Source organism: Arvicola amphibius, chromosome 9 (assembly GCF_903992535.2).
Source record: "Arvicola amphibius chromosome 9, mArvAmp1.2, whole genome shotgun sequence".
In the NCBI taxonomy this organism is placed as follows: domain Eukaryota; kingdom Metazoa; phylum Chordata; class Mammalia; order Rodentia; family Cricetidae; genus Arvicola; species Arvicola amphibius.
Genome location: NC_052055.2, coordinates 85,709,916 through 85,718,120, shown reverse-complemented (window position 1 = coordinate 85,718,120; position 8,205 = coordinate 85,709,916). Strand labels below are relative to the sequence as shown.

The 8,205-nt window shown below is 33.7% G+C and overlaps 1 pseudogene; it reads right to left on the bottom strand.

Moving 5' to 3' along the window:
* Window positions 1-755: 755 nt before the first annotated feature.
* LOC119822249 lies at window positions 756-1,515 on the bottom strand (annotated as a pseudogene).
* Between the last annotated feature and the right edge of the window lie 6,690 nt (window positions 1,516-8,205).

Here is an 8,205-nt window from a genome sequence, read left to right as displayed (position 1 = left end):
TCTTAATAAACATAATGAAAAAATCCTGAAAAATATAGTTGCAAATTAAACATATGGGTATATCAAAATATCATACACCCTTTTCCAGTTGGCTTTATTCTGGATATCTGAGAATATTTCAACATTTGTAAGTAAATAAGTATAATAAGTCACATAAATATAATTAAATAAATCACGTCTTCAGATTACCTGCAGAAGATCCCTTCATCAAAAAACTTTCATAATAAAATTTTAGATAAATGGAGACTGCAGGAAACATCAAGCAACAAAATATAGGGCTGAGAAAACTTCAGTTACTACCTCTCAACTATCCTGGTAAGAAGAGCCATCCCTGGATGTGGACTAAGACCCTGAACCCCAGAGGTGTTTTCTGACTAGATTCTATAAGGAGTGGATACAGGAGATAAAATAATAAAATAAAAAATCCGATCCCGGCCGGGCGGTGGTGGCGCACGCCTTTAATCCCAGCACTCGGGAGGCAGAGGCAGGCGGATCTCTGTGAGTTCGAGGCCAGCCTGGTCTACAAGAGCTAGGTCCAGGACAGGCTCTAAAGCTGCAGAGAAACCCTGTCTTGAAAAAAACCAAAAAAAAAAAAAAAAAAAAAAAATCCGATCCCCAGGAACTCTACTCCAGTTACAACTTAAGCTTATGATCCTAAAGATGTAGTCAGTGTGATAGGTGTTGGAGAAGTGTGCAGGAGGCTTGAACAGACAGTGAGGGTGTGCTTGGGGCAGGAGTCGACCTGCTGCTAGCATTCACTTCTTTACCTTGTCCTGAGTGGCCACGGTTTCCATGTTTTATGTAGAGTCTCTTCATCTTCCTGGAACTGTATGGGTTTGATGGGCTTGTGGTTCTTGTCCAGTTCATGAACAAGGGGAATGTCAACTGTCGGGTTCAGCTCCACAATAGCCTCCGCTGAGAGCCCCTAGAGATGCTTGACGATGTCTTGAAGGTTATTGCCAAGAGTCACAACTAGCGTCTTCTTTCTCTCCTTGATCCGTGGAGAAAATTTATTCGTTCCAGAATGGTACTTTTCTTGCAATAGTGTCCTTCAGGCTCTTACTGGAGTGTAGCTGGTCATCAGTAAAGTATGCATACCTCTAATTCTTAATGATGTTTCTGCAGAAGAGATAAGGTTGCATCATATAAGGCAGTGATATATCATAAGACATCATCCAGATTTTTACCCACATTTCATTGTGTTTAGCAACAGTTACTGTTTTGTTGGAACCAGCCAGACCCTCACAGTGTCACTGAATGGGGCACAAAGCTCTGACCACAGGCAACCACACCTAGTAACGGCATCCAGGACTTTCCAGAGGGTCTGGATTACTCTCTTCTGCATGGAGAAGTAGATGTCAAATTTATAGTCAGCATCTTGAAACGCCTGACTGTCTCCTTGTGTCCCTTTCGTGTCATGTCTCTGTCACACCAGCCTTACCAGCTACTGAATCAGTTCTCCATGTTCCAGGAGATCTCACCAGGCCAGATGAGCACTAGTCTGTAGGAAGCCATGGCGACAGGCAGAAAATACAGCATCGACTGAGGATCACTGAGATTCTGTTCCAAGAGGAAAAATTTCAATGAAGGGAGAAAAAGGAACTATGTATATGATCAGGTTCTTGACTTATCTCTGGGTCTGGAATACTATATTTCAGAGCATCTTGAATATTTTCTGTAAGAATTTAAGAAGGGAAAAAAATTTTTAATGACATCCGACTAGATATATGGTAAGGAAAACACCGAGTAAGAAATAGATGAGATTCTAATAACTCAACAGCACTAATTCAATGAAATAAATATGATTTAACAGTGTATTGCATGTAAAAAAAGAAGCATAGTAATGATGGAAAAGTATAGAAATATGAATGTGATTGAATTACAAATTCCTGAATGCTAGTACCTCAATAGAAGAGGAAACTCACTGGACGAGGGATGTTAAGATTATTTAGTTCCATTTAGGAAAACCTATGGTAGGTGGAAAAGTGAGTCTCATAATTTGTGTTCTGATCATATGCATCCTGTGTTATGCATGACTGGACATATAGATATAAACACACACACACAAAGACATATACACATAGTAGATAAATAAATTATAGATAGACAGACAGACAGACAGACAGACAGACAGACAGGTAGATAGATAGATAGATAGATAGATAGATAGATAGATAGATAGATAGATAGATAGATAGATAAGATAGATAGATAGATAGATAGATAGATAGATAGATAGATAGATAGATAGATAGATAGATAGATAGATAGATGCTAAGTAGACAGATGATAGATAAGTGTAGAAAAATCAGAAAGGCAAGATGGGAACCTGAGTGTGAAACTGATTTTTCTAATATAAACATTCAGAAATAAATTGTGCAGATACATATGCAATAATATTTTACGTTGATGTGAAGGTAAATATAATGTAAGATAAGGCAGACCTAAGTTTCTATAGACTGCAAGGAAGGAAAACATCCAGAATAGCTGAGAATAAGTAACAAAGAATACAGAACAGGAAGTAAAAAAGAAGATGAAGTTTGATTGTCAAGACAGTGAGTTAGGTAGCAGAAGTTGAATTTATTTTATGAGATCTTATTTTATTTTTTCCTTTAAAAGAGACCATTTCTTTAATTCTGTTTGATATTCTTTTTTTAAATTTTTTTATTGTTAAAAATTTCTGCATCCTCCCTACCTCCTATTTACCTCCCCTTTCCCCCTCCACTCCCCTCCCTCTCGTGCCCAAAGAGCAGTAAGGGTTCCCTGCCTTACTGTAAGTAAGTAAGGGTGGGAAGTCCAATTTTCTCCCCCTTCTATCCAGGTCTAAGAAGGTGAGCATCCAAACAGGCTAGCCTCCACCCCCCACAAAGCCAGTATGTATAGTAGGATCAAAATCCAGTGCCATTGTCCTTGGCTTCTCAGCAGCCCTCATTTTCTGCCATGTTCAGGGAGTCCGGTTTTATCCCGTGCTTTTTCAGTCTCAGTCCAGCTGGCCTTGGTAAGCTCCGATTAGATCAGCCCCACCATCTCGGTGGATGGGTGCACCCCTCGAGGTCCTGACTTCCTTGCTCATGTTCTGCCTCCTTCTGCTCCTCATTTGGACCTTGGAAGCTCAATCCGGTGCTCCAATGTGGGGGCTCTGTGAGACGGAGCTTGACCAAAATTGTAAATGACAGTGATTTATTGGAGTGAGCAAATGAGAATGTGAGAGACTGTTTAATGTTAATCAGAGAAAGGTCAAAGGTCACTAGGCAACGTTCAAATAGTTTTGGGCACTACATCAGAAATTTGCACTATTACTACTCTGCCGTCTCAGATTTTTTTTCCTGTAGCTAGTTTAAAAACTAAGGAGTATATGTTTTAAGCAACGAGTCAGCAGTTCTTTTGCTCATACAAGTACTAGTAAGAAGCTATAGATGCATGAAGTAGCATTAGGTCTTTGTGACTAGTTCAAACTAACTACAAATATGAGTTTATATTACTTTGGGCTTATTATGTACCTCTCTGAGCCCTTGTTCTTGTCACATTTTTTTTTATTGAGAAATTGTCTTAATGCACTGAATTGGTGAAATTGTATTTAATCAGATAGCAGTAAAAGAAACCAAACAGATATGAGGTTATACATACTACATATCAATTATTTCATTTTTTTGCTAGAAACTAGGGTAAGAAATGTCATATAGGAATACATTTAGATTAAGCAGTAATATTTGAGCTCTGAAACTAAGTATGATCTATGCCACATTTGATTTTCCTATATAAAAACATTCTTCAAATTCTTGTCAAATGGAAGGCTGACTTTCGCTTATCTTAAGCTTGTTGACAAACCGTGTATACATGTACATAAAATGTTTAACATGACATTCTAATAATTAGAAATAGAAATGTGATGGATATTTGAAAAAATACTCCATGGCCTTAACTATCAGAAGAATACACAGTATCTCAGCAATCTTGTCATTATATAGAGGGAGGAAATGTTATTATTCATCAGAAATTGGTGGAATAATATATTCACAAATTAATCAATATGGTTATTCATTTTCAAAAAAGTGGGTATTAAAAATAATTATTTTATAACATTTATTTTATGTCATTACTTTTTGCCTTCTTACTTTTTCATCTTTTTGTTTTTTTTCTTTTCAGTGTTTTTGCAATTTTTTTTCTATTTCTAACTTGCCTTCTCCCAATTTTTAGTGTGATATTGCGGATTCCTAATTTTTTTTACAAATCTTCCTTTGTATTTTTATTGTACACCTCAAAATATTGTTTCCACAAAATATTGTTCCATTAAAACAGTGACATCTCTTCAGAATGCAGTGTATATAATATGATATTGCCAAGAAATTTTAAAAGTGATCAGAAATAACGATCTTTCATTGACATTTAGATAACAGAAATCAATTAAAAGAGAAGGCTATATAGGACTTTTCATAACTATGTTAAAACCTTAAAGTGAACATTTCCACTTCACATACCCACTTTTGCCTTTTCGAAATGTTAAGTTTTAAATATTACCATAGTGGTATGTGTTCAAATGCTTTCTGTAATCTATTAGAGATACACATATTCCTCAGAGAGTTGTTGATTCTCTTGAAACATGAACTTTTCTGCACTTAAAGGGAAGTAGCAACTTTGTGTTCATTGTCTCTTGTCTTCACAGTGCCAATGGCAACCTTTAAACCAGAATTTCTAACACAGAATTATGATATACATACCTAAATTAGAAAAGTGCTCTTTTTTTCTAACACAAGTTCTGTTATAATAAAATATTTTAATGGAGAGGAACTCAAGCAGTCATTCTTAAGGATTTAATGAAATTAAATGGAAGCTAAAACCTGCTCAAAAGTAGGAAAAGGGTAGAAAAACATTTTTGGGGGGAAGTAAACTGTGCTAAAAAATTATTACATGGGTGGTAATGAAGAACTTGAAACCCACAGAAAAAAAATAAAACAAAATACAAAACCACAGTAGAGGGCAAATGTGAGTTATCTTGGCATAACACAAAACATTTATCCAAATAACAAAAAATTAATATGCAATGTTGTTATACACCTTCAAAATTACCATTAAAATATTTTCAAAATGCCATAAAATTAAATATTCTTTGAAACAACAACTTCAAAAGGTAATTATGAAGAATTAGTAGCCTTCATTTTAAATAAACCCATAGACAGTGGAAGGAGTATAGGGACTGAACAGGCTCAAGACAGAACATTTTGCCCTGCTGTGAGGGAAAGGTGGACAAAGACTCCCAATCCTAAAATGAAGAAATAATTGATTCTGACTTGAAAACGAAATTTAGTTTTCTGCAAAGGAGTCTCATTGGATTTATTGACCACACTTACCTGTAGACCCCATTTCAAGCAGTCGATGGACAGCAGAAAGCAAACTCAATAATATTTTTATGGAATTTTTCTGTCTCATATTGCTTTGTTAGGATATTTTTCCCTCCATAATTTTTAATTGTATTTTATGGTTTTGAAATTTGTGTTTCAAAAGGTTTTCTGTGGATGCATTGTGTTTCTTGTGCTTTTTTTCTTATTTTGTAAAATTGTTTTTGTTCTTGTTTGACTGTTATTGGCTTTCTAAAGATGAAAAAATACTTGGTGTTCATTGAGTAGAGAGATAGAGAGGTAGGGAGAATTTGGGAGTATTCAGGGAAAATGAAGAGAACACAATGTATACAAATACCTTTTTTTAAGAAAAAATTGAAATCCTTACTAATCCTCTCACTTTCTCAGAAAGTTTACTGAGTTCTGTGTTTTGCTCTCAATATTTACTTTCATGTTGTCAAGTTGTAAGTTGAGTGCCTTCTAGTCACTTATTTTTTAATAGGTTTAGGTACACTGTATTCTCTCTTGTATCATGTAGGAATTACTACAGTGTTTCCACTATTATGAACCCTTCCTGACTATTAATTTTGTGGTAGTCAATAAATCTACATGACATGAGGTAAACTCTGAATTTGCATGTCTCATTGGGGTTCTTAATATTCTTGATGTGTAATCAAGGAGTTTGGTTAAATGTACAGTGATAGAAATGTGTGGTAAAAGCTCTGGATACGTTGTTCTAATTATCCTTAAAATTTTCTTTATTCTAACCTGGGCAAAAGTACATGTAGCACAGATAATTGGATTCTGTTATACACAAAGTAGTAAATATATTAGCATAAACATGTGTGTAACAATAATAATTAAAGAAATAATTATTGATATGGGATGGAAATATGGGAGATTTAGAGGGCAAAGGGAATTTAGATGCAGTATTCATATAAAATTTTTAAGTATAAAATAAAAGTGTGATATAACAGAGTACCTATAATTTCTTGATTGTCTCTATTTAACTTAATGATACATATTCAAGAAACCTCCATTTTTTTGAAAGTGTCGGACACACAATTTACAGCCATGATTCTCAACCTCTAATTCTCTAATGCTGTGACACTTTATATAGTTTCTCATGTTCTGGTGACCACAAACATAAAATTATTTTGCTGCTACTTCATAATTATAATTTTGCTACTGTCTTAAATGACAATGTAAGTATCTGATATGTAACCCCAGAAGGATCATGAGCCAATGGAGAAGCACTGATTTATAATCCTGTCTATAGAGAGACATTCAAGTTGTTTCCAAGCATTAAATGTATGAAATGAGAGGCTTTAAGGAATGATATGGAATCTTATAAAACTGAATATTTCCCCTGACATAAAAATGAACAACTTTTATCAAATCAAAATAGTGTTGTGTATCTAAATGTAATATTCACAAAATATCTGTATAGAACAGATTGATAAAATGGATTTAAAATTGTCATGCTTATTAACTTTGGAAGAGTTTTTTTACAGGGAATATAGAGTGCTCTTGCATACACCGTATCACATTTTATTATATTTATAGCTATATGGATCAGAGAATAACCCAATAATATTTTAACCAAATGATTTTATTTGATTCATTACTTAATATTTTTGTTTATCTTTTATCATATATCCTTACTTTCATTCGAGGATTGTGTCTAGCTTTCATAATAAGATGATAGTCATATATCATTAGGTTCATAACAACTGTACTTCATTTACTTACATTATTTTGAGGACCTTGACATTTTAGGAGGACTGATATTTTCTCTCTATATAATGTACAATAACAATGTAAATTAACAGGCATTTATTGTTCTCATCATTAGACCAAAGTAAAATAATGGGTGAAATCCCACAATGGACAGTTCTTTTCTATGAAGAGAAAAGGTAAGTTGCTACTGCATCTGAACGTTTTGAAGACACCCTTAATGACTTGAAATGAGTGTTAGGACATTATTTTAAAATAGTCCTTCTCATTCTGTTCTACACTGTAGTTTTTAAATTTTTAAACATTTTTTATTAAGATAACAGACTCTTTCTTAAAGTGGCAATCTTAGATTTTCTTCTCCCAGTAGTGTTTCTGACTATTTACTCAATGAGAGTTACTTCAGAGTGTACCCATGCCAAAAGTGATATTTCACTTATACTTGAGTACTCAACTTCTACAACAAATTATGTTAATGAATTTGATATGGTGATTTCCCATCTGTACATATTAACATGGTGGGTTGTCTATGTAAATATAATGTATTTTTAATGGATGTATGGGTTTCATGATTGGATTTTAATTCTTTTTATATGGCAATGATACTCAAGCTTTCAATTTACAGACATGAAATAACTCCTTATTTATATTCATTTTTAAGTTTGTCTTTCAACAAAGAGTTTTACATATCTTTTCAAAAATATGTCTATTTATGCTACACATATTAATTATTATAATAAATAGTATTATCTTATTATTACAGCATTAACTATTTATTACTTAAACACAGAAAAACAAATTGTACATAAACTTGCTTTCTGGGCTTATACTTCATTAGTATATTCATAACATAGAATGTGCTGTCATTCCAGTATTCATCTTCAAAGCCTGTAGTCTCTAATTTCTTACACAGTGGCTCTATCTAGAATTTGCAGTATGTGTTGAGCAAAAAAAAAAAAAAATGGTAAGAGAGATTAATGAATTAAAAGAGTGCCTATGGAATAATGGAAATTTTGTATTGAATGTGCAAAATTAACTATTTTCATGATATATATGCCTTCCATTAGGTAGTTATTCAAGAGACTTGTACTGTGCTGATGTTTTGTATGAATGTCTAAAGATCTACCTTATGTCG